The sequence below is a fragment of the Silene latifolia genome, chromosome 7, assembly GCF_048544455.1.
Source record: "Silene latifolia isolate original U9 population chromosome 7, ASM4854445v1, whole genome shotgun sequence".
NCBI classification, from domain to species: domain Eukaryota; kingdom Viridiplantae; phylum Streptophyta; class Magnoliopsida; order Caryophyllales; family Caryophyllaceae; genus Silene; species Silene latifolia.
The window spans coordinates 34,612,231-34,637,720 of NC_133532.1; the positions used below are offsets into that span (position 1 = coordinate 34,612,231).

At 39.1% G+C, this 25,490-nt stretch overlaps 1 non-coding gene across 1 annotated transcript; it reads left to right on the forward strand.

Moving 5' to 3' along the window:
• The first annotated feature begins 24,857 nt into the window (after window positions 1-24,857).
• Window positions 24,858-24,964, forward strand: LOC141593506 (small nucleolar RNA R71). The gene has a single exon (XR_012521585.1). It is a non-coding gene; the product is annotated as a small nucleolar RNA R71 (small nucleolar RNA).
• The last annotated feature ends 526 nt before the right edge of the window (window positions 24,965-25,490 follow it).

Consider the following 25,490-nt stretch of genomic DNA (forward strand, 5'->3'; position numbering starts at 1 on the left):
TCGAGTTGGTTTATGTCTTACGAGTCTCATTGAAAAGATAAGAGATGGTAGTAAATGCAAGGATTCATAGGCTTAGCATTTCATCAAACATAACATGTGCATGAGTTGAGATCAAAACAAGCAAGCAAATAAATCATGGAAGCATATTAATTTAAGCATGAATCATTCCCCATGTTGGTTTCCCCTAATTACCCACTAATCCTAGCTAAGTAACTACTCACTCATGGTCAAGTTTAACATGTTAATAAGGTTGTCAATCATACTAACAAAGCCAAACATGATGAACAAGTAAGAAAGATTAACAATAATTAAAACAAGGATTAAGAGAATTATACCTATGGAGATTCCAAAATAATAATGCAAAGAATAATAGAAGAACTTGATGATTGATGGAAGGTTGTCAATCTCCCAATAAACCCAAATGATCTTCTAATTACCCAATAATAAACTTGAATTCCTCAATAATAAACTTGAACAATGATTAAAGGAAAGATTAATGTGTAATTTGTGGAAAGATTAAATGATAATCTATTCTAATCTACTCCTAATCTAATCTAAGAGGAATTTCTAATCTAATAAAACTTGATGATTTGATTATTACAAATGGGGTATTTATAGTGGAAATTAGGTGGATGCATTAGGGTTAACTAAGGGCTAAACTAGTAATTACACTTTTTAGATTTGAGCAAGGAGACTCCGGGATTCTCCGAGAGAAGGGCGTCTTTCTCGGAGCTTGAAGAACGAAACCATGCTGTACTGTGATCCGAGCGGATGGAGGTCGAGACGGACGGATGGGGCATGGACGATCCGAGCGGATCAAGGCAGAAGACGCTCGGATTGGGCCTGGGGGATCCGAGCGGATCCTGGGTAAGGACGCTCGGATTGAGCTGGGCGGACGGACGGATCATGGATGATCCGTTCGGATTCTTCTACAGCGTCATTCCTTCTTCTTTTCTTTCCTTTTCTTCATAGAATCCTTGGGGATTTCCTTGGGGACTCAAGGATCCTTTCTCAACATTGATCTTCTACTTAGCTATGTACAAAGGCCTTCTAGTCTTGTCTCTCCTTGATGCTTGGTCATTGAATACGATCCATTTAGCCTCGTTTTGCCATGAAAATGCAAGATTCTTACTCCTTTCCTACCAAGGGATCAAAATCTCAAAGAATATGCAAAACAAAGATCTAAAGATAAGAAATGACCCAAATAGGCACTAAAAAGCATAGAAACAATGGTAATTCGGGGGCTAAATATGCGCCAATTATGGTCGCATCAAGTCTGTCGACTATCGGGGAGGGTCGTTTAAAGTCCATTAGACTACGTAAGGAGGCTCGCCAGCCATAAGAAGAGACTATACCTGAGATACCCCTGGGTGAAACGGGACTGAAGGCGCTTCGGCAAAACTCTTTGGTCTAAAGATAACTTGGTGTCTGAAGGCATTAGGGGTCACAGGGATTCTGAAGAAACTTCTTAACACTTCTGAAGGCTAAGTCGGAAGGATATCTCTCAATAAAGGAAAGGCTGAAGGATAACTCTCTCAAAAGAACTGAAAGGGGACTTAACTAAAAAAGGGGTTATCTGAAGGCTACTGAAAGGATTATCCTGAAGTGTCTGAAGAAATAAAGGATTATCTGAAGGTTGCTGAAAGGATTATCCTAAAGGGTATCTAAAGGGTTGTCTGAAAGATTAAGGTAAGTTATTAAAAGATCTGAAGGGTTTATCCGGAAAAGGGTTACCTAAAAGATATGAAGGGTTATTCTGAATAGGGTTACCTAAAGGGATGAAGGATCGCCTGGGGGTATCTGCCTGTCTCCGTCCTCAAGCAAATTCTCACTGGGGAATAAAACGATGATTTTGGGGAATCTGCCTGTCTCTATCCTCAAGAAAACTCTCGCTAGGGAATAAAACGATGATTCTAGGGAATCTGCCTGTCTCTGTCCTCAAGCAAATAAGAAAGGACAATATATCTAGAGATAGGCATAAGTTCTTAGGACGGTCAATAGTCACTCTGTAACTCGAGTCTATACCACGAGGTAAGGTAAACACCCTAGTCCTAAACCTGCGCAGACCTAGCGACATGCGGAAAACTACCGCATCCAAGACCCATGATAACAACACATGAGTACCCCTAAGGAGTCCACCAAAGGGTTGGCTAGTACTTAAGCTGACCACATACTTCTAAGAGTACGTCAGGAGGTCATGCCCTAACTTGGATAAAGCTGACCACATACTTCTAAGAGTACGTCAGGAGGTCACGCCCTAACTTGGATAAAGCTGACCACATACTTCTAAGAGTACGTCAGGAGGTCATGCCCTATCTTGGATATAAACCCACCAAGCTCCGACACAGAGGCTATTAATGTAATACTCCGTATTTATAAGTCTTTGGGTACTCTATCGAGTAGGCCTTACTCTGTCGAGTAAAGGTAAGTTGCGAAATAAAATAGTTTCTGACCTGTTGGGTACTCGATCGAGTAGCTGGGGCACTCGATCGAGTAAGGGGGTACTCGATCGAGTACCTTGGGTACTCGATCGAGTGTACGGTTTTACGGGGAGTTTTCTCGGGTTTTGTTAATTATGCGATTAAGGTATTTAAACATAATCATCATTGTTTTAAATCACTTTTACAAAACCTAAAACCCTGTTTAAGAGAGAAAGCGGCCGATTCATCTTCCTAATCGCATTCTTAGCAATTCCGGAGTTCGAGACGGTCAGTTCTTGTCGTTGTTTATATCGTTGGATTCCTTGCGTCGAGGGTAAGATCTACGTACCCTTTTTATTGTCTTTCCTTTGATTTGGTTAAACCCTAATTTTGGGATTGGGGGTTTTTATGATTTGTTAAGGTTAGATTGTGATTATGTGATTATGTGATAGGAGAAGGATTTGTAAAGGAGAGGTTTTGAGACATTTGCTAGATCGTCGATGATTGTGTTGCTTTCCGGGTAGGATTTCCTACTCGGTATTAGTCCCATAATGGGATATTGGTGATGTGTTGTAGTTAGTTGTTTGATATGATGATTGTCTTTGTGTTTGTGGTTGTGATTGTTGTTGATGGTTCTCGAGATGCGTTCTCTACCGAGTGGGGTCACTTGCGGGAGTGACTTCACGCCCTAGTTTCGCCCTTCGTGGAACCCGCCACGGAAGGGGATGTGCACATTAATGGACGGGGTTATCGCTCGGTATGATGAGCGGGGCTTAGGTGGGAACGGCTGCGGTCCCCAGCGCGGTGGGTCCAGTGGACGATCGATATTGAGATGATGGGAATTGGTTGGTGGTGTGTGTGTGTGTGTGTGTGTTCAAATGTCTGTTTATCTTATTGTTGATGTATATTGAGTTGTGTGATTAGTCTTGACCCGTTTAAATGTTTTAAAAACTGTGGTGATCCATTCGGGGTGGTGAGCGATTTTGGCGGTATAGCTTGGATACGCGTGGGATCTAGGGATGGAGTCATCACATATCGAGTCTTTAGTCTTCATTTGTGTTTGTTAGGACAGTTCCTTTCAGTTGGTTTATAGTTTGAGAACAGTTGTATTTTGCTTCAGTTGGTTTTGTAATGTAATCACTTAAACTTATTTAATTAAGTATGTTTCTTCATTGTCTTATGATTATCATGCCTCGGGTAACCGAGATGGTGGCATCCTTATACCTGAGTGGTCCTGGTAAGGCACTTGGAGTATGGGGGTGTTACAAATGGTATCAGAGCGACGATCCTGAAACCTGTAACCAATGAACTTAATGAACATAGGGAGTCAATTAAAATGAACCTGGGGTAAAGGTTGTAGGAGCTAATGCAAAGACTTGGGAGACGTCCTAAAGTCGCGAACTCGCCCTACAATTTTGAACCGGTCACCATGGGATAAGTGTCGGGATCGTTATGTGCATATTGTGTCTTTGTGTGTATCTATGTAGTAGTATGTTGCATGAATTGATGATGATGACGTGAATTATATGTTGGTGGATTGTAAAGCATGAAAGTATAATGATTGATACATGTAATTTGGCATGTTATAGTTATGTAAGGGAAAAGTGTTTTGTCTATATATATATATATAAAGCGATGTGTAAGTCTACATGTTGTTGTTGTCGTGTTGAGTAAAAGTACAGAAGGTTGGGAGTGTGAATTGAACATGTGCTGAGTGAATATGTTGAACGAATATGGTGGATAAATATGTGGTATGATGGATGAATTGGTGGAAAAGATGAATCATCGTGGTAGTAACATGTGAATAGGGGACTTGATGTCATGTATTTGTGATTTTGTTTACGAAAAGTGATAGAATAAAAACATGTGGGTAAGTCATAATTGGCAAGTTAGATAAGTTATGTGCATGATGAATGTTGTTGTTTGGCTTTTGAAAATAGTAACATATGATTATGAATACTGGTTTTATGAGTTTTGGACTGGTTTTGTTTGCTTGGTTGTTGTTTAAGTTGTTTGGAAGTAAAATCAAGTAGTTGTGTTTTTCGATTATAAAGAGGTTGTCTTTAAACTGTTATAACTTGAGATTCATAAATGATTTTGATGTGATTCCAATTGGAGGTGATAGCTTGTCCTTTTACGATTCTAACGATAGGTCACACGCCCAAAACGACCAAGAAATGAGTGAGTTATGACTGTTTTACGAAAACTGGACAGATCTTTGAGAATTGGGGTACTCGATCGAGTATCCTCGGTACTCGATCGAGTGAGGGGGCACTCGATCGAGTACGTTAGTTACTCGATCGAGTAGCCCTGGTGATTTGTTTTACGTGCTTCTGATCTTGACCTACTCGATCGAGTACGCCCCTTACTCGATCGAGTGGCCTGTACTCGATCTAGTGACCCTTGTTTTGGGTCATATGCTTATCTTTTGACTTCGTTGCATATTATGTTTAATTCAAAGTTATTATTTTGCTTCTTTATGCATTGTTTTACATGTATGTTGGTCTTGACGCGTAAGTTACCCAATCTTGTGGTGTAGTGAGTGACACCTGTGGTGAGTATGAGTTCGGTGGGAGGACATGAGTTATACGTGGTTGTAATAGATAGTGGAAAAAGAAAAGGAAGATTGTTATGGCTTAATTGAGACATAGAGCATGTTTTTACGAGATGAAATGAGATGAGTGATATGAGTGTGTGTTGAGTAACGTAAAAGTAAGTGAATGTGGGCAATGGATGATGTGAGTCTAAGGAACGTGAGAATGAAAGGATTGAGAGTAAGGATTTGGATAGTGACAACTTGAGATGTGTAAAGAATTATGGAGGGAGGTAGTTAAGAGCCGTGTGAGTTAAGAATATACATAATGAAAGTTCGTTTTAAAGGGGTTGAGAAGAGTGGTATATAGTGAACTTTGTGGAGACATGTCGCGGGGTGCAGATTAGGCTTTTTAAGAGATGAAACTATTGTGGGTTTTCCTTGGGCAATTAGCGGTAAGAAAGGAATTTTGATTTCTAGAGATGTAAGAAGGGAGATGCAATTGTTGAACAGTAAACGTTGATTCTATGGATGGATTAGTGGCAAGGGTGATTGATGACATAATAAGAGAATATTTGTGGTAAGAAAGAGGGAGATGATATCGATATAAAATAATGGGATTTGAGTTTTGGAGCGATGAGAAGGTAATTGGTGCACTAAAGGGTTAGATAGAAGTAATAAGGAGTTGAGCTATTAAATTGGTATCATTGAGTGTAAAGAGAAAAGAAGGATAAAAGTAAGCTGAGGAAAATGTACGTTCACCGGAGTTATGTGATATAAAGGTAAGGAATCATCGAAATGTGTGATAGTATCATGAGGATGTTAGCTGAAGGTTATATAGGAGCTTCAGGACAACATGATTGATAATGAGTTTCGAGGAATTAAGGGAGTAGGAAGTTGGTGGAGTATTGGCACGATACGAGATATTTGGTGGAGAGTTGGATGACAATATAAATAAGATAGTATTGGGAATAATGTTGAGGTAATTTTGTGGATGGGTTTGTTGTTCGTTATTTGGAATGTTAACCAAAAATAGGAGAAAAACCATGTTATTTTGATATGAGTGTAAGAGGTTTGATATACGACAAAGTGGTGGCATTGTCTTTGTTATCACTAGTGGTTAAGAGTGATGGTATATTAGAAAGGTAGCAATTCTAAAGAGGCTGATTTGGTAGGGACCTGATTGTTGTGTATGATTGTGAGAGGGTATAAGATGTGGTTAGATGAGGCGGATGCTAATAGTTGAATAGTAAAGGTATGGTTATATTTGGCAGGAAGTGATGGTTGTGCGAATGGGGGAATATGTTATGAGGGGCATATGAGTTAAACTCGGGCGACAGGTAACCTTTATCGAGTGGTAACTTACGTGGTCAGGATTGACTAGTTGGTTGTGATTACGGGTCTATGATATGTGTAAATGTTTGTGTGAGGTTCTGACCTCACAAGAAGTGGTATGGTGTGATAATTATAAAGTTGTTTTATGAATGTTCTGTAATATATATGTTGGACAAGGTAATTTAATTGAATGATATCCAAATGGGTAATAATTTGATTAATTGACATGGCTAGTTATAATTTTATGTGTATTAATAACACATGTGTATTCCATGAAATGGTAGAGATGATGTTCATGAGATGCTTATCTGTGTATCCATATAATATGTTGCGTGGTGACTTAATAAAGTGGATTTGAGTAAGTTTTTCTTGTACGAGAAGTTATCTTTGAGTCGGTGTTTATGGGAATTGTATGCGATTGTGATGTCTATCGGTGTGGTTGTGGTGCTTCGGGTGGTGATCCGGGCACGGTACATAGTCTTTGTGATCGGGTATTTTCGCACTACGGTGTGGGCTGTTGGTGGCGGTGTTGTGATGCCGTCACCGGTTGTGGTGGAGTAAGCGGGATGATTATGATTCGAGTTTCGAAAATACATACCAGTCATACATAGATTGTTGTTTTATTTGTTGTTGTTTCCTGTGAGTTTCAGTTTGGACAAATAGACTATTGTTTTGTTTGCTAATGTTTCTTACAAGTTTCAGTTTGATAAGGAGGGTAGAGTTTAATATAAAGAGAGTTGTATATGTTTTCGTTGTTGTCATGGTATAGTGACATTCTGTTAATGGGACACGGTTGTGAGAGGTTGTTACAATAATTATGATCTTGTTCTAGTTAAGGTTTGAGAGACATGGTAATGGCAAGTGAGTCGTAGGACATGTGTGGTAATGACCCGAAAGATGCAGGTGGTTCATAATCTTTTGTTGAGACAGTGAGTGTAGGGTATTGGGAATTAGTGTCATGTTAAGTTGTGTATGAGTTTTGCGGTAATGAAGGAAAGAACTTGAGGATCTAGTGTGAGTATACGTAACGAGTGTGGATCGGGAGTTATGCTTCTGGAAGATAAGTGCTTTACATACCGAGGTATGTTGGTTTGGCAGTAATAATGAAGAGTGGGAATGGCGACTTGCTACGAGTTTATGGTATAGGTTAGGTGCTATGCCGAATGAGTTGAGGAATGAGAAATGTTTATGTACGGGAGCCTTGGATATAAGAATAGTGAGTGTTTGGTTTATAAACGGTTATCTTTGACATATAGTGGTAAAGAGGGTAATGAAATATAGCTAAGGATTTAGTATTAGTGAGTTACGAGGACGTAACATTTTTCATGGTGGTGCATGCGGTAATATAATTGGAAGTAGAGTGTTAGCGTAGCGTAAAGGAGGGATTTGTTATGTGGATAATACTTATAAAAGGCCATGGCCGTGATTGTAGTAGGGTGATGCTTCGGAGTATGAGAATATTTTATATAGTGTTGACAGTTGGAGGATGATGTTATGAGTCTGAGTAAACTTCGAGGACGAAGTTCCTTTTAAGGGTAGTAGAATGTAACATTCCGTTTGATGTCTATGAGTGTCTTAGTATTGGGTTTGATAGTTGATGATATTATGGAGCTAGCAGCATTAGAGGATGGTAGTTGATTATGTATGGAGTTGGTGTCGTGAGAGATATATATGTGGTAGATACGATATAGTGAGTCATGTTGTGGAAGTAAACATAGTTGGTAGAATGGGGGGGTTAAGAGTTCATGTTCTATGTTCGGTCGAGTTCTTGAGTCCTTAGCTAAGTTGTTGTGTCTTGGTCGAGTCAGTATGGTTGTTTTTATGTATGGGTTGAACTTCGGGGACGAAGTTCTTTTAAGGAGGGAAGACTGTAATACTCCGTATTTATAAGTCTTTGGGTACTCTATCGAGTAGGCCTTACTCTGTCGAGTAGAGGTAAGTTGCGAAATAAAATAGTTTCTGACCTGTTGGGTACTCGATCGAGTAGCTGGGGCACTCGATCGAGTAAGGGGGTACTCGATCGAGTACCTTGGGTACTCGATCGAGTGTACGGTTTTACGGGGAGTTTTCTCGGGTTTTGTTAATTATGCGATTAAGGTATTTAAACATAATCATCATTGTTTTAAATCACTTTTACAAAACCTAAAACCCTGTTTAAGAGAGAAAGCAGCCAGTTCATCTTCCTAATCGCATTCTTAGCAATTCCCGGAGTTCAGACGGTCAGTTCTTGTCGTTGTTTATATCGTTGGATTCCTTGCGTCGAGGGTAAGATCTACGTACCCTTTTTATTGTCTTTCCTTTGATTTGGTTAAACCCTAATTTTGGGATTGGGGGTTTTTATGATTTGTTAAGGTTAGATTGTGATTATGTGATTATGTGATAGGAGAAGGATTTGTAAAGGAGAGGTTTTGAGGCAATTTGCTAGATCGTCGATGATTGTGTTGCTTTCGGGTAGGATTTCCTACTCGGTATTAGTCCCATAATGGGATATTGGTGATGTCTTTGTAGTTAGTTGTTTGATATGATGATTGTCTTGTGTTTGTGGTTGTGATTGCTGTTGATGGTTCTCGAGATGCGTTCTCGGCTGAGTGGGGTCACTTGCGGGAGTGACTTCACGCCCTAGTTTCGCCCTTCGTGGAACCCGCCACGGAAGGGGATGTGCACATTAATGGACAGGGTTATCGCTCGGTATGATGAGCGGGGCTTAGGTGGGAACGGCTGCGGTCCCCCATCGGGCGGTGGTCCGGTGGACGGTCGTATTGAGATGATGGGAATGGTTGGTGGTGTGTGTGTGTGTGTGTGATTCGTTTGTCTGTTTATCTTATTGTTGATGTATATTGAGTTGTGTAATTAGTACTAACCCCGTTTAAATGTTTTAAAAACTGTGGTGATCCATTCGGGGGTGGTGAGCAGTTGCTTGGCAGGTATAGCTTGGATACGCGTGGGATCTAGCTGGGGATGGAGTCATCACATATCGTAGTCTTTAGTCTTCCATTTGTGTTTGTTAGGACAGTTCCTTTCAGTTGGTTTATAGTTTGAGAACAGTTGTATTTTGCTTCAGTTGGTTTTGTAATGTAATCACTTAAACTTATTTAATTAAGTATGTTTCTTCATTGTCTTATGATTATCATGCCTCGGGTAACCGAGATGGTGGCATCCTTATACCTGAGTGGTCCTGGTAAGGCACTTGGAGTATGGGGGTGTTACAATTAAGCCGCAAACATACACTCATCAAAGACTATAATGGCCTATCTATGACGAAGGCCGAAATACTCACCTAGGACCTAGTCCCAGCTTGAATACTTTAGCCCACGCCACACAAGACAAGTAGGACACCCAATTAACCATAAGAGGGGCAAAGAGTCCAAACTTGCACACACAAATGATCATACACACCCTAGCATATGAAAGGCTACGCAAGAGCATATTCAGCTGACAATCCAATAATATCTCCAATCTTAATAATAATCCAAATTCCAGCTAACCAACAGTACCATAATCCATGAGAACAAGCTAAAATGGCAAAGAGGCAACAAGACTCAAGCATAAGGCATCCAAAACATCCAACAATCAACATGTGAAATAATAATCACAAATATCAAGGCATCAACATAAAACATCCAATAACAACCAATCTCACCTCAAAGACAAACCCTCGACCCGAGTCCCGCGACGGGTCATCGGTCAAATCGAGGCTGACCAGTTTAAACCTAGTTTGACCAAACTCGTTCGGTCAATCTGGCCCAGCTCAGAGTCTTGGCCTACTTTGGCCCAAATCAGAAAATTCATCACAATATCATTCTCATGCCATTTCCAATTTCTATCATGTGAACACTATCAACATAAAGAAAACATTCCAACTTACAAAATAACTAATTCCACAAGATTCTCGCATAATAAATTAGCATAAATAACCGTCTCACACAAGGGTAAACTTTTCTATAAATTTTAATCGATAAAACGACGCCATTTACTCATACGAACTCCGAATTGAGTGATTCAAGTGGCTAAACCACCTAATTTTTCGATGCCGTTCAATCTGTCATATTTTTGGAAACATTGGAAACTGTCTCGGTCCGGTACTGACGCGTTCCAGCCAAAACACGGACTTGTCACAACACATAATTCCTCATCCAAATTTATTCCAAACAATAATATACAAATGGGTAACATAAATTAAACATAAGCATACTCATCTTACTCCATTCATTCATTTATTAACAAGATCGTCTCAAACAAGAACAAACAAGAACAAACAACAACAAACGACAACAAACAACAACAAACAACAAATACAACTACTAATGTGACATTAATTCATCGAGTGACTCGGAATAGTTACCTTAAGCTAGAAAAAGAGAACAATAACACTTGAGGAAGAGCCCTAGAAACCGAAATCACTCATCATCTTCTACAATATATGAGTCTCCTAACTCATCTTCAAATTCTTCACCTATAAGAACAACAAAAACACAATTATTAAGCTTAAATTCGAAAACCCTAAAAGATGAGCCTTAAAACAAAATTGGGGGAAATGAAAATAAAGCTTACTAGTAGATGAAGATTGAAGAGAGGATTCCAAATATATAATTTTTATGAGATTTGGTGGAGAAATGAAGGATTTATGAAGGATTTAGGGATTGTAAGGAGGTTATTTTGATAGATTTTTGGTGTTTGATGAAAGGAAGAGAGAGTGAATTATGGAGGAAATGAGAATTGAAAGAGGGGACAATGGAGGGTAGGTGGCCAGCCAAAAGGCATGGGGAGATGGGTCATTTGTTTACGTTTTGGGGTTTGTTTCGACGGTAATTAGAAATATTCGTCGAACGCGATTTCCGAGAATATTAAAGTTCTTAAACACGATTTTACTAAAAGATTAAGTACTCATATGCCCAATATCCAAACTCGTTTACCCAACGACCGTAAGAAATGGGAAAATCCCAATTTTACGACTTTTATCCGAAATCTATTTTATCAAATGAAAAGGTTTAAATATAGTTTAAATCACTTTTAAACATTTCTAAACTATAAAAAATGATTACATTTCTTCAAAATAAAATAAGATTATATTTTATCAAATAAATTTTATTTCAAATAAATTAATATTAAATTAAAATAGATTAAAGTATTACTTTTAAAATATAATAAAGGTCTTCAAATTTACGGGGTGTTACAGTTATTCTCAATAACTTTACTTTTAACATTACCTTGTATCAATTCCATTCTAATTTTACCTTTTTAAAACCTTATCCTTTTCTTAACGGTTTAAGAGAATGCTCCCACTCATTTCAATGAGTCTTTGCTAAGAGAAGCAAAATTGAAATTCATGAAGACTACTCTTCATTCGTTTGTTTAGTCTTAAAACTTTCATTGAAGTGGTTGCGGTATTTTGGTCAATTTTGATTTCAAACAAATCTAGTTACCAAAATGATGTAACGTTTCAAAGTACTTAACTCAATTAAGCATATGCGAAACAATTCATTGTAAGTAGATATGGTAGTCAAGAATCAAAAACCCTTTTGATCACGAATAACTTTTATCTATACTCTTCACAAGAGATCCTTAGCAATGGTTCATATGAGGTTTTAGAAGCAAATTCATATTTGTCTTTAGTTACGATGTTTTAATGGAGATTTGAATTAAAATCGAAATGATATCGTATAATTTGAGGTCAAGAAAATAGAACAATATGATTAACGGAATAATGAAAACAAAACATTTATCGTTATAATGATACTTGTAAATAACAAGTAAAGCATTTACATAGTGACCTCTACCCAACTATGATAAATGATTCCAAGATCGAAATTCATATTAACTTGGGCATTGGTAAAGCCGAATACAACCCTCATCAATATAACTCGGTGGATTAGCTCTTTAATCGATTCTACTTTTAGAACTCTTGGTCGATAAAATTACATTAATATTTATCTTTAGCCCGAAACACATCCGTCAACCGTCGAGAATACTTTCGTTGAGTTCAACCCAAATTTCGAATAAATGTGTCCATGATCCAAATTTACATCAACTTGGGAATCGGTAAAGCCGAATACAACCCTTATCTTTATAAATTCGGTGGGTAGACATTTATCACCCACTTCCCCTACGTAGCAAGGTTTGTACCCCGGTAAGGCCAAGCGCACTCCCTCACGAAATAGGTTTTCATGGTTTCTAATTTTTGGTAAGGCTAAGTCTCAATTGTTTATTTAGCGAGAGGTCATGTCAATTTATTATCTATCACGTTTTAAGTGAATTAAAGCGGTGAACTACGATAATTATAATTGACACGGTCGATTTACTCGATTAAATAAAATGCATGTTTTAGTTATGGCGATTTAGCGATGCATGCAACATATAAATAAAATGCAAAGCATAAAAAAAAAAATCCTAGTATGGCCTTCCTAAAATAGTAAATCTAATAAACTATTACAAATTCGGAAACCAACTCCTTTGGTCCCTTGAACTTCGGTCTTGGCACGCATTTCAAGGCAATGCTTTCTTTAATGGATCGCCTTCTCGAGTGGCACCGTCTTCAAGGTACTCCGGAATAAATAAATTACAAAATGAATTACATAATTTCCTATTATACATTTGTAATAAAAATAAATCTATTAAATTACAAAACGGTGATACGAGATCACAATAATTACAACCGAATCGATATTCCCATATATTTCGGATAATATCAATTAAAACTAAGGCCATAACTGGAGGAATATCTGTAGAGTTAAGGATCTTCTGAACTCTGGTTTTGTGGGTGGTCACTGGCAGTCTGATGCTAGGGGCTACTCTATTCAGTCTGGTTACTACTGGTTGCAGGGTCCACACCCCCTAGTCTAGTGGTATAATATTGTTTGGGCTCATTGGAATATACCTAAGCATTCGTTAGTTGGATGGATGGTAAAACATAAGGGTATGCAGCTGAGGGATAAGCTGTTCCAGCTGCAGATTTGTGACAGTAATAGTTGTGTGAATTGTGAGCAAGCTACTGAGACACATGAGCATTTGTTTGGCAGCTGTGTGTATAGCTCACAGATTATTGATGGAGTTGAACAATGGTTATGCAGGAGGATATCTGGTTCAAATCTGAACTGTACAAAGTTGCAGAAACTTGTGGCTAGGATGACTCTAATGGCTACTTGGTATTGTATCTCGAAATACAGGAATGAATGCAGGCTCTCCTTAAAACTAGCTACACCAAGAAGGGTGATTAAGGAGATCCAATCTATAGTCAAGGCACGAATTCTTCAGAAAATTCAGACTGTTATGCCTCAAACGGATAAGGAGTGGCTACTTAGTTTGGATATTCATGTTTAGTATTCAGCTTTTGTAGCTCTGTTTGTATTAAATCATAATGTAATATTGTTTTATTTTAATGCAAAGCTCACATTCTACCTGATGCGTGTCTTTTATATAAGATTTTTACCTCTTTTTTTACACGCATTTCTGTACTTTTTATGTTGCATCTAGCTACAAATACCCCCGAATATTCTACTTTGGTCCGTTTATTGTAATTTGCAGGAATTGACCAAAGAGGAGCTAAACCAAGCCTTAATCCGTCCCATTTGCATGCATTTATGGAGGATGAGGAGCCGAAGCTTGGAAATCTAACACTTGGAAGACGCGTGAGCTGGATTCGGGAAGTGATTCAAGGTCTAACGTGCTTAAACAGCTCGATCGAGTAGATTTTATACTCGATCGAATGCTTTATATGCCTAAGGATGCTCGATTGACCACTTTCGAGTATACACAAGAGGAGACAAAGCAAGAAGTGCTCGATCGAGTAGTTTATTTCTACTCGATCGAGAGGATTGGTGCATAGTTGCTCGATCGAGTGGTTTGTCCTGCTCTAGTTATTTTCCGCCTAATTATTTTATGGGCTTTTGTAATTAGTCCATAGATTAGGTTTAGGATGGATTTTTCGTATAAGACAGAGCAGAGGGACTACGTTACGAGGGGGGCTTCTCTTCGTTCGTTCATTTTTACTATATACTTGGCTACTGTTCATTGGATTTTGTTTTTCTGGATATACTTTTGCTACTCGGATTCTGATTGTATTGGTACTATTATTCTTCCTTCATCCTTTGACCCTTTTTATCGCTTTAATTCCTTCTCTCTCTGTTTTTTATCATAATTGCTTTAATTCGATTCTTGTTAGTTCTGTCATTATGTTTAGTTTCAATTATTTATTTGTTGTTATTGTTAATTCGATAATAATGAGTAGCTAATTTCCTTCTGCTAAGACTATAGGGGATCCATAATCATGAAGGGATAGTAATCGATTTATTGGGTTAATGCTGGTATAATCTTTGTTGTTTAAATGCTGCATTTATCTGTATCTGTTTAATTGAGTCGACGCAATTAGACATTTATATCTTAGTGATCCTTGACCTGGACCGAAAGGTTGGAAAAGGCGAGACTAGTAGCGAACAATAGGGTATTGTAGTTAGGGCGAAAGCTAAGCTATTTACGCTTTAGGGCGAATTGAGACCGAAAGGAGATATTCGCTGCCCCTTAGACCATATTCGCATTGACCTGAGACCTAGATTACTTGACCAGATGATTATGGTGAACCGTCTGTCTTAGCTGTTTTTCTCTTCTTGGTTAATCTTTATTCTCTTATTTTCTCTTCCTTACCTTCTTATTAGTTTAGAATATCACAATTAAAAACCCCCCATTTGGTTACCTTGACGAACTTAGATTAAGCTGACAATTTCCTACCTCTCTGTGGATTCGACCCGACTTCCCTAGCTATATTAGTTAGAGCTAGTTGGTATTTTTGACAGGTACGCGATACACGTGTCAAATTTTGGCGCCGTTGCCGGGAAGGTGGCGCAATTTTGTTGCTTTAATTAAGTTTGTCTCTCGTCTCAAGGAATTTGTTCCTTGAGGCTGATCTCATTTCTGCAAAGTTTTGATTAGTTTTGCAGGTTAGTCGTTGCTTTGAAAGTCTATTTGCCAGGATGCCTACGATTACTTAGCATATAGAGCCATGTGGTAGATGTGGCACGGAAGGGCATGACCCTATTGGATGCATGGAAAGTGTAGAGCGCGTCCTTGCTTACCAGAAATAAAAGCAGGGAGTTCCTTTCTCTCAGTTGTATGAAGAAATAAAGAATGTCTCTACCCCTTCCACGCCAGCGCCGCAACCGGTTTCTCCTTCTGCAAATGAAGAAATTGCCGAATTAAAATCCATTGTGATGAGCATATCACAACAGTTTGAAGAAAAGTGCAATAGGAAAGAAACGGTTATATCGGAGTTGAAAGAACAAGTCGCGCAGTTAACACTCGCGAAAGACCAAGTCAAGCTTCTACCGACATGCAATCCAGTTAGTGCAATGAATTTTCAAGATGGCCTTACTCATGAAGGGCCAAAAGTACCAGAAGACGGGGTTTTGATAGCTGAAGATACCCCGGAGGACGATATGGATGAATTCTTAGCCGAATTACTTGCTGCGTGTGCTCAAGACACTCGATCGAGTGATTCATCTACTCGATCGAGTGAGATCGAGTGAATTTATTCATCCCATCACTCGATCGAGTGAAAATACTGGTCGATCGAGAAGTGCACAAATTGATGTTGGTCGATCGAGTGATATTCTTACTCGATCGAGTAAGTCTGCTGAAGAAATCACTTGATCGAGTGATATAACTGGTCGATCGAGTGAAACAGAAAGGGAAAACGGTCGATCGAGTTATAAAAGTACTCGATCAAGTACCAGAAGTGGCGGAGATCCTATTTTACCATCTAATTCCGCTACCGTGTCATCTTCCCCTGCTGAGGAGACGTCACGCATTGATAAAGGTAAAGAAAAAGTTGCGCGTTCGCTCATAGCTACCAGAGTGCCCTTCCCAGGTCGTCTGAAGGACGCAAAGATCAAGCGACTGTACGGTAAGTTTGTGGACGTTGTGAAGAACCTCCAGGTAACTGTCCCTTTTACCGAACTTGTTACTCAGGTACCTACTTACGCTAAGTTTATGAAATATATTGTGACGCGTAAGAGAGATTTAAGTGAATTTGAGACGATTTCATTTATGGAGGAGTCTAGTAATTTGCTTTTAAATAAGGCTTGAACGAGGCCATTTCGTGTTCACAATTAAGTATATGTGGTCGTTGGTCAATGGTCGATACAAAACACAATTTATACTTCACAAACAACTCTACAATTAGTAAAGAGGCAAGTAAAGGTCGGATCCCAAGGGACGGGTATTGAAATGAGGATTCTATTGTAACTAGTAGTGTCTAGGGGTGTCACAAATTGGGTTGATGTAGAAGGTCACTAAACTAAAATAACAATGAAAATAAACTAGCAAGATGAATAAAATAAGGGGTGTAAACAATTGATTAAAAACACTAGGGTGTCATGGGTTCATAGGGGAATCATGGGATATGATCATACAAACATGTTCTCAAATTATAAGCAAGCAATTATTGTTGTGATGGATTGAGTTGGGTTATATCTTACAATCCTAGGAAAGTTTGGGTCCCGGAGCCGAATCGATTAGATTGTACAACACCTACAAGTCGACTTAGTCTTCCCTACTCAACACATGCATGGTCTAACAAGACTTGAGTTGGGTTATGTCTTACAAGTCAAGTTGAAAGGATAGAAGATGATAGTAAATGCAAGGATTCATAGGCTTAGCATTTCATCAAATATAACATGTGCATGAGTTGAGATCAAAACAAGCAAGCAAGTAAGATATGAAAGCATATTGATTTAAGCATGGATCATTCCCCATGTTGGTTTCCCCTAATCACCCATTAAACCCTAGCTAAGAGACTACTCACTCATTATCATATTGATCATGCTAGAAAGGTTGTCAATCATACTAACATAATGAAACATGATGAATAAATGAAAGTAATTAACAATAATTAAAAAGGGATTAAGAGATTATACCTACTAATGATTCCAATAATAAAGCAAGAATAATAGAAGTACTTGAATCCTAGATTGAGAGGTTGTCAATCTCCCAAAATAACCCAAATAATCTTCAATTACCCAAAATAAAGGAAGAACAAGAGAGAGATTAAAGAACTAAAACTTGGATTAAAACTTGATTAATAATTGATTACAATATTGAAGAGAGATTTGATTGATATTAACTACACTAATTATTGATAAGAAGAACATGCTCCTCTAATTAGCCTAATGGGGTATTTATAGTGAAAATTAGGGAGGATGCATTAGGGTTAACTAAGGGCTAAACTAGTAATTACACTTTTTAAGTTGAGCAAGGAGAATCCGGTATTTTCTGAGAGAAGGGCTTCTCTTTTCGTAGCTTGAAGAATGAAAATCGTGCTGTACTGAAATCCGTGCGGATTGGAGTCGGGACGGCCGGATCTGGGCTGAAGAATCGGAGCGGATTCAAGAGAGGGACGCTCGGATTGTGCTGGGGGAATCCGAGCGGATTCCAAGGTGGGACGCTCGGATTGGGCTGGACGGACGGGCGGATTTGGTACAATCCGTTCGGATTGTAGTTCAGCGTCAATTCTTCTTCTTTTCTTCCCTTTTCTTCATAAATTCCTTGGGGATTTCCTTGGAGACTCAAGGATCCTTTTCTCAACATTGTTCTTCTACTATGATATGTACAAAGGCCTTCTAGTCTTGTCTCTCCTTGATGCTTGGTCATTGAATACAATCAATTTAGCCTCGTTTTGCCATGAAAATGCAAGATTCTTACTCCTTTCCTACCAAGGGATCAAAATCTCAAAGAATATGCAAAACAAAGAACTAAAGATAAGAAATGACCCAAATAGGCACTAAAAAGCATGGAAACAATGGTAATTCGGGGGCTATATATGCGCCAATTATGGTCACATCAAATATCCCCAAACCGAACCTTTGCTCGTCCCGAGTAAAGAGGTGACAAAGACTAGGACCAATACTAACCTAACCTAATAATAATAGCCGATATGAGACAATTAGCGGGTCTCACTCCGCCCCTTCAACTCACAACAAGACAACCATGAGGTAGGATGCCTTCTTGCAAGGCAAGGTGGGTCTTGCCAAAATGGCGACACATCCAAACATTAAAGCACATAAAATCACATAATGGATGCATCTACAAAAAGAATAGCCACTTTCCTCATCTAAGTGGCGGAAATTATCTACAAGGGAAGCAATTCAAGGGTACACAATCCTTCATAGATGCAATTTGTTCAAACTACTAGGCCTAGAAGGATACCAATAAATCACCTCCAAGAGGTGTCAAACTAGGGTACCTTTGTCCTCAATCGTTAAATGCTTTTGTCAAGAGTAGACTCCCTATGGTGTTAGAAACACTGGAGGATCGCGGAATTCCCCCTCTTGCCTAGACAAGAAGAAGGGTCGTCCCCTCTCTACCATGCACAAAAATGGATACGATGGATAAAGGGATCGATAGTATTTGAGTTTCATTTTGGGAGTTTGCTTTCATTTTTGTTTTTCCCCCCAATTTCTTGTGGCATATAGCATTTGAGAACACTTTCTTTTTGCCATTTCTTTTTGATTTTTGGCATTTCAACACTTGACAACTTTCAACTTTTCTTTGCATTTCTTTTTGAACATTTTCAAAGTCACCCCATATGTAGTGAGGGTGGCTTATATTTGAAGCTTTAGGAGTCTATTTTTGCTCCTCTTTTCATTTGATGCATTTTTGCAAACTTTCTTTCACTTTTCATTTCATTGAACTCAAATTGATTTGTTTTTGTGCCCATTCCCTTTGATGACAAAAATGTATGGTAGAACATGGATGAATGATAGATGTATGCATGGTTTCAAGGGTCACCTTGGAATAAACGGTAGCCAAGGAGTTATCACACCACAAGGTACTCTTGACTCGGCCTTAAACCATGGGTCAAAGGATACTAGCATGACACATCCTAGGGTGTTTTACAAGTATTCTAACAAGCAAAGTCTTAAGAATAAAAAGCATCTACTAGGGCCTATATACACTTGTCAAGCTTCCCAAGTAGACGGTTTCGCAAAATTTTTCTAACCATGCAAACTACATGCCATGATGCAACTAACATATACACATCCTAATGCAAATGATTCTACCAACTAATATGACATATAATCTAAATGCAAGTCCTAAGTTCACATTGTTTTACCGCATCAATCAAAATAAAGCCACATAGTCATTAACATAAAGAGGAAAAAGGAGATTGGAAAGATCATACCATGCGGTCTTCAATATCCTCATGTCTCGGATGTGGCGTAGTCAATCAATGTGAATAAGGATGAACAAACACAATATATACAATAATATATACATGACTACACTACAAAGGAAATGAACTTGTTTTTGGGTTTTCAATTTTCAAATTTTTATGATTTTTTTGAAATTTTTCAATTTTTATGGGTTTTTGAATAAAAGTTAAGTGTTAGAATTCCCATCCCCACACTAATATGGGCATTGTCCTCAATGGCCAAAATGATGGAAATTATGCAAAGATGATGCATGATTTCTATACTAAATGCAATTCTACACTAAGCTATACTACATGATGCATGGTTTTTGTTATGACGGGGAGGATAATTTAGATTACCTCCCGTTGTGTATGCATTAACTTCCCCAAACCAAATAAGACACTATTGCTAATGTCAAAGGATGGGTATAGTTCATGCACACACTATGCTATGCATGAAACTAGATTGTCATTTTGGATTTTACAAATGGGAACAATAAAAAGAACACCTCAATGGTACCGAGGTGTGAGTCCTTTGATGTTGCTAGGACTAAACCAACAATGATCAAAATGAAATAAAATACAAAGAGATATAGACAAACCATGGGAGTGTAGGAGTCTCCAAGGCTAGTCTTCCATCATGCTATCATCATCACCACTTCCCTCATGAGAAGTGGTCACATTGCCACTTTCCTTGTCACTTTCTTCATTATCTTGCTCATCATTATCTTCACCATCTCTTTCTCCATCTCCTTCTCCATCTCCACTTGCTTCTTCCTCAATATTATCATCAATTTCTTCACCATTTCCAACAACCTCATTGTCTTCCACCACGTCCCTAGATGCACCCAGAAACAAGGCTTCTTTATCCGCCCAACTAGGCAAAGGACAAGATGGATCAAGGAGTCCTTGCCTAGCTAAATGTAAGAGGGGAGGATATTGAGCCAAATATGCATTCTTCCGATCTTCATAAGCTTGCTTGTGCATGGCTTGCATAAGAAGAGTGACATAGTCTTTCCCAACTTTAACTCCTTGCGGTTTGAACTCTTCATACACAAAGGGGTAAGGTGGTATAACAATGGAAGAGGAGGGGGTTTCATGATCACCCTTTTGTTGTTGAATGATGTACTCGGCTTCTTCGGATAGGGGAAGTAGATAGTTGGTCCGGTGGACACTTAGACGACAAATCTTCGCGGGTAAAGTGAATGATCGAGCCTCACTAGTAAGCCACCCATACTTGGTGTCAAGGGGGTTTTGAGCAACCCACTTGAACTTGTTAATCATCATAGGCATATCAATAAGATGGCCACCTTCCTTTGCCTTGTACTTGCTATCCTTATTGAAATTAGGATCAAAGTGCTTGGCTAGGACCGTGACTAGGCCGCCATTAACAATAACGGTTGTACCCTTCTTCCCACTATCAACATGGAGCCATATATCAACCAATAGCCTCAAAGAATTGTAAGGCTTGGTATGGATTCTTCCGATATTCAAAGCCGATTCAAGGAGAATAAAATCAAGTCTTGTGAAATGATTGGTGTCTTTCCTAGCAATTATGGTATTTCCCACAACTTTGTGCCATACTCTTATGCCCGGATGGTGGACCAAAAGAGCACGACAAGCATGAAAATCATCAAATTTCTTCCCGGAGATTGCCTCCCAAAGAGGCTCGGGGTCATACTTTCCATAACTCTTGAAATAACTTTCTTCATCACTAAGACCCAAAATTTCACCCAATTCCGAAAAGGTAATGCGTCTACTAGTGTTAGCTAGACGAAACTCAAGATTTTCCCTATTCTCAACTTTTGTCACTTTTAAAGAACTTAAGAATTCTAAGACAAGGGAGGGGTATGTTACTTCCTTTGTTTCAAACAATTTCTTCAAACCCATGAAAAAGGCTTTTGTTTGTTCAAGAACACCCAATTTCTACAAAGCATCTTTACATATGAATTTGGTGGATTGAATTGATTTCATAGCAAACTTGGCAAATGTCTTTCTATGGGTATCGGAAATAAAAGTTACCTCCGGATAATGCAATAGTTGATCGATTACCGGAGTAGAAGGTGATGCTCCCATAGAAGTTTGTTGTTGTTGTTGCTGCACTTCCAAGTTTGATGTTGCTACCACCATTGCCAAAGCTTTCTTTGTTTGGAGAGCTTTTTGCCTTTGAGAGAGAGCCTTTGCCTTTGGTGCCTTTGTTGCCTTTGTTGCACCCTTTGTTCTTGCCATTTGATGAACTAACCAAGAAAAGAATCAAAAATCTTCAATTTGTAGAATGCCCAAATCGATTTGAAGGTGAAAGGCTTTGCCTTTATGAAATCAAAAATCGACTCAAAGGTTGAAGAATTTGTTCTTGGTTTTGATTTTTATTGAAGATGGAGTGATTGATTTGTTGTTTGAAGGATGGTTTGATTTGATTTTGGTGGATTTTGTTGAGGGTTTTGTTTTTGTGATGGAGAGGATGAGGGTTTTGATGTTGTGGGTAGTGTTTATGAATGAATGAATGAAGGTGGGGTGGGTTATAAAGAAGTCGACAATTACAAAACGCAGGGACCATCCGTGCGGATTAGGCGCAATCCGTGCGGATTCTGCAGCTTCAAAATTTTCAAAATCCCGCCTAGAGACGGGCGGATTCTGGGGAATCCGCTCGGATTCTTCTGTTGAGGGACGGGCGGATTTTGTGCAGGACGGACGGATTTCAGTCCAGAGATTTTTCTTTGTTTTCTTCAGCTGCAAGACGGGCGTCTTGTTCACAAGACGGACGGATTCTATGAGACGGGCGTCTTTCCAGAAATACGCTCGGATTCTTGAACAGTTAAGAATTCTTCAATTTCAGCTCAGGTCAGGACGGGCGTCTTCTCAGTAGGACGCTCGGATTTGTTGAAGACGGGCGGATATTCAGGAATCCGCTCGGATTCTGGTCCTTTGTACCCGGATTCATTTCATTCGTGCACAATGCATTTCCCTTTACCATTCTTCCATTCTTCTTCATTTCTTGTGTTCTTCGTTGTGGGGGCATTACTAAGGCATGGATAGCCTAGGCAATTCCCATCCCCACACTAAGGTAAAGCACTACACATCAATTGAAATCGTTAGTCCCTCCCTCACTTCTCTCTTTTCATGACAATTATTTTGATCAAAGTAAAATAAAAAAAAAAATCCAAAAATGACAAAAATGCAATACAAAAATTGAAATGTAAGTTAGGGAGTTAGAAATATTTACAAGTGGTGGTTTAGGGAGGACTCCACCAAACTCTCATTCTTGATGAGATGTCAAGGGGGCATGTTCAAGGTGTTGTTGATGTTGCTCAACACCTTGAAGAAGTAATAAAAAGCTTGTTCATTGTTATGGTAGAGGTCCTCAATAGACCGTGGTCCTTGTTGTTGATCATGATCGATGGCATGCCCAATGTAGGGATTAAAGATCCCTTCAAATTCGTCGTCCCAAAGACCACAAACTTCATTGAGTTGATCGTTGAAAATCTCTTGCTTAGATGGAGACAACTCTCCCAATTTCTTCTCTTGGCCAATGAGGCCATCCTCTTCTTCCTTGGTTGATTTTGATGAGCTTTGCAAGCTCTCCTTGTCACAATTCACTTGCTCTTTGAATGGAGCATCTTCAATTTTCTTCCTCCATTGGAGTTCCGATTTCTTCCTTTCATCTTTTCGGCTATATTGATCAATCATGAAACATGGCTCATGCAAACGAGGAGCTCTCATGGTCTTGTCAAGATTAAAAGTTATGCTTTCATCTCCCACTTCTAAAGTGAGCTCTCCATGTTTCACATCAATCACCGCACCCGCGGTGTGTAGGAAAGGTCTTCCTAAGATGATTGGAATGTTGGAATCTTCCTCCATATCAACAATGACAAAGTCCACCGGGATTAAAAACTTCCCAATTCGTACGGGGACATCTTCCCATATCCCTAATGGTGTCTTCGTCGATCTATCGGCCATTTGAAGAGTGATATTGGTGCATTTAAGCTCTCCCATTCCTAACCTTTTACTCACCGAGTACGGCATGACACTCACACTAGCCCCTAGATCACATAAGGCTTTGTTGATCGTTGTGTCGCCAATGGTACACGGTATTGAGAAGCTTCCCGGATCCTTTAACTTTGGAGGTGAACTCCCTTGAAGTATTGCACTACTCACCTTAGTGAAGGCGATAGTCTCAAGTTTCCGGATCGACTTCTTCTTTGTGAGGATATCTTTCATATACTTTGCATAGGCCGGTACGTGATTGATTAATTCCGTGAAAGGAATTGAGACTTCTAAGTTCTTCACAATCTCCATGAACTTTCCAAGTTGATCATCAAATTTGGGCTTGGCTTGACGACTTGGAAAAGGAAGTCTAATCACAATGGGCTCCTTCTCTTTGGCCTTGTCTTCATTTTTCTTTGAACTTTCTTCTTTTGATGATTCCCCTTCTTTGGGGCTTTGCACAATTTCTTCCTTTTCACTAGCTTCCACAACTTCATCCTCAACTTGCTTCTTCGGTGCTTCATATCTTGTACCACTTCTCAAGTGAATAACACTAACCGTTTCATGTCTAGGGGGATTACTTTGAGGTGGTAATTGCCCCTTTTGTCTTTGTGAGCTTGAAGATGCTAGTTGAGTCAATTGTGTTTCCAACATCTTGGTGTGAGCTAGAATGTTGTTGATGGTGGTGTCTTTTGCTTGGCTATCTTTTTGCATTTGAGTGAAAAATTCTTGTTGATTCTTTTGCATTTGGAGGACCGCTTTTTGGACATCAAAACCTTGGTCATTTTGGTGATTGTATGGATTTTGATTTTGGTAACCTTGGTTTTGATTGTAAAAGGGTCTTTGATTTTGATTTCTCATGGGTGGTGGAGTGTATGTTGTTTGAGGGTTTTGAACATTTTGGCTTTTGTATGAGAGATTTGGATGGAACTTGGTGTTTTCATTGTAAAAATTTGAATAAGGGGTACCACTTTTGTAAGCTTGGAAAGCGTTAACTTGTTCGGTTGTTCCCCTACACTCACTTGAGTCATGACCCAAAGTTCCACAATTCTCACATATCCCGCTTGGGATTGATGAGGATGCCGTCATGGCATTGACATGATGCTTTGATGTTTTTGAGTTTTCCTCAAGTCTAGCCATAACTTGTTCAAACTTCAAGTTGATTGTGTCAATGTGAGCACTAAGTTGAGCACCCAATTGAGTAACGGAGTCCACTTCATGCTTTCCTCCTCTAGTAGCCTTGCGAGGTCTACTATATTGTGAATTATGGACCGCCATTTCCTCAATCTTGTTCCATGTTTGATTGTCATCAACTTCGGTGAACATTCCATTTGATCCCATATTGAGAATGTTCCTAGAATCTTCATATAAACCATTCCAAAATTGTTGCACTAAAAACCATTCGCTAAGTCCATGGTGAGGACATGAGCGACAAATACCTTTGAACCGCTCCCAAGCTTCATACAAAGATTCTTCATCCCTTTGCTTAAAACCCGTAATTTGAGCTCTTAGCATGTTAGTCTTTTCCGGTGGGTAGAATTTTTGTAGAAAGCTAGAGCCAACTTCTTCCAAGAATCTATTCCAAGGGTGGCCTTATCAAGGCCCTTCAACCATTGCTTTGCGGTGCCGATTAACGAAAAAGGAAATAAGACCCATCTTATTTGGTCTTGAATCACGCCCGTTTGAGAGATAGCTTCACAATAATCGCAAAAGGTTTCCATATGAGAATGAGGGTCCTCACTAGGCATTCCCCAGAATTGGCTCCTCTCAACTAGTTGGATGAAGGCGGACTTGGCAATAAAATTACCGGTGAGATGTTGCGGTGTAGGAGTACCATTTGGTAGATTCTCCTCGGTGGGTATAGAGTGTGACGAGAATTTAGGCATTGTAGGTGGATTTTGTGTGGTATTGTTTAATGGGTTTTCTTCTCCTTCTATTGCGAAAGGATTGACAAACTCACTAGTGGGTTGAACAACTTCACCAACACCTCCCAAATTCCTCCTAACAAGTCTCCTATTATTCGTCAAGGTTCTTTCGATTT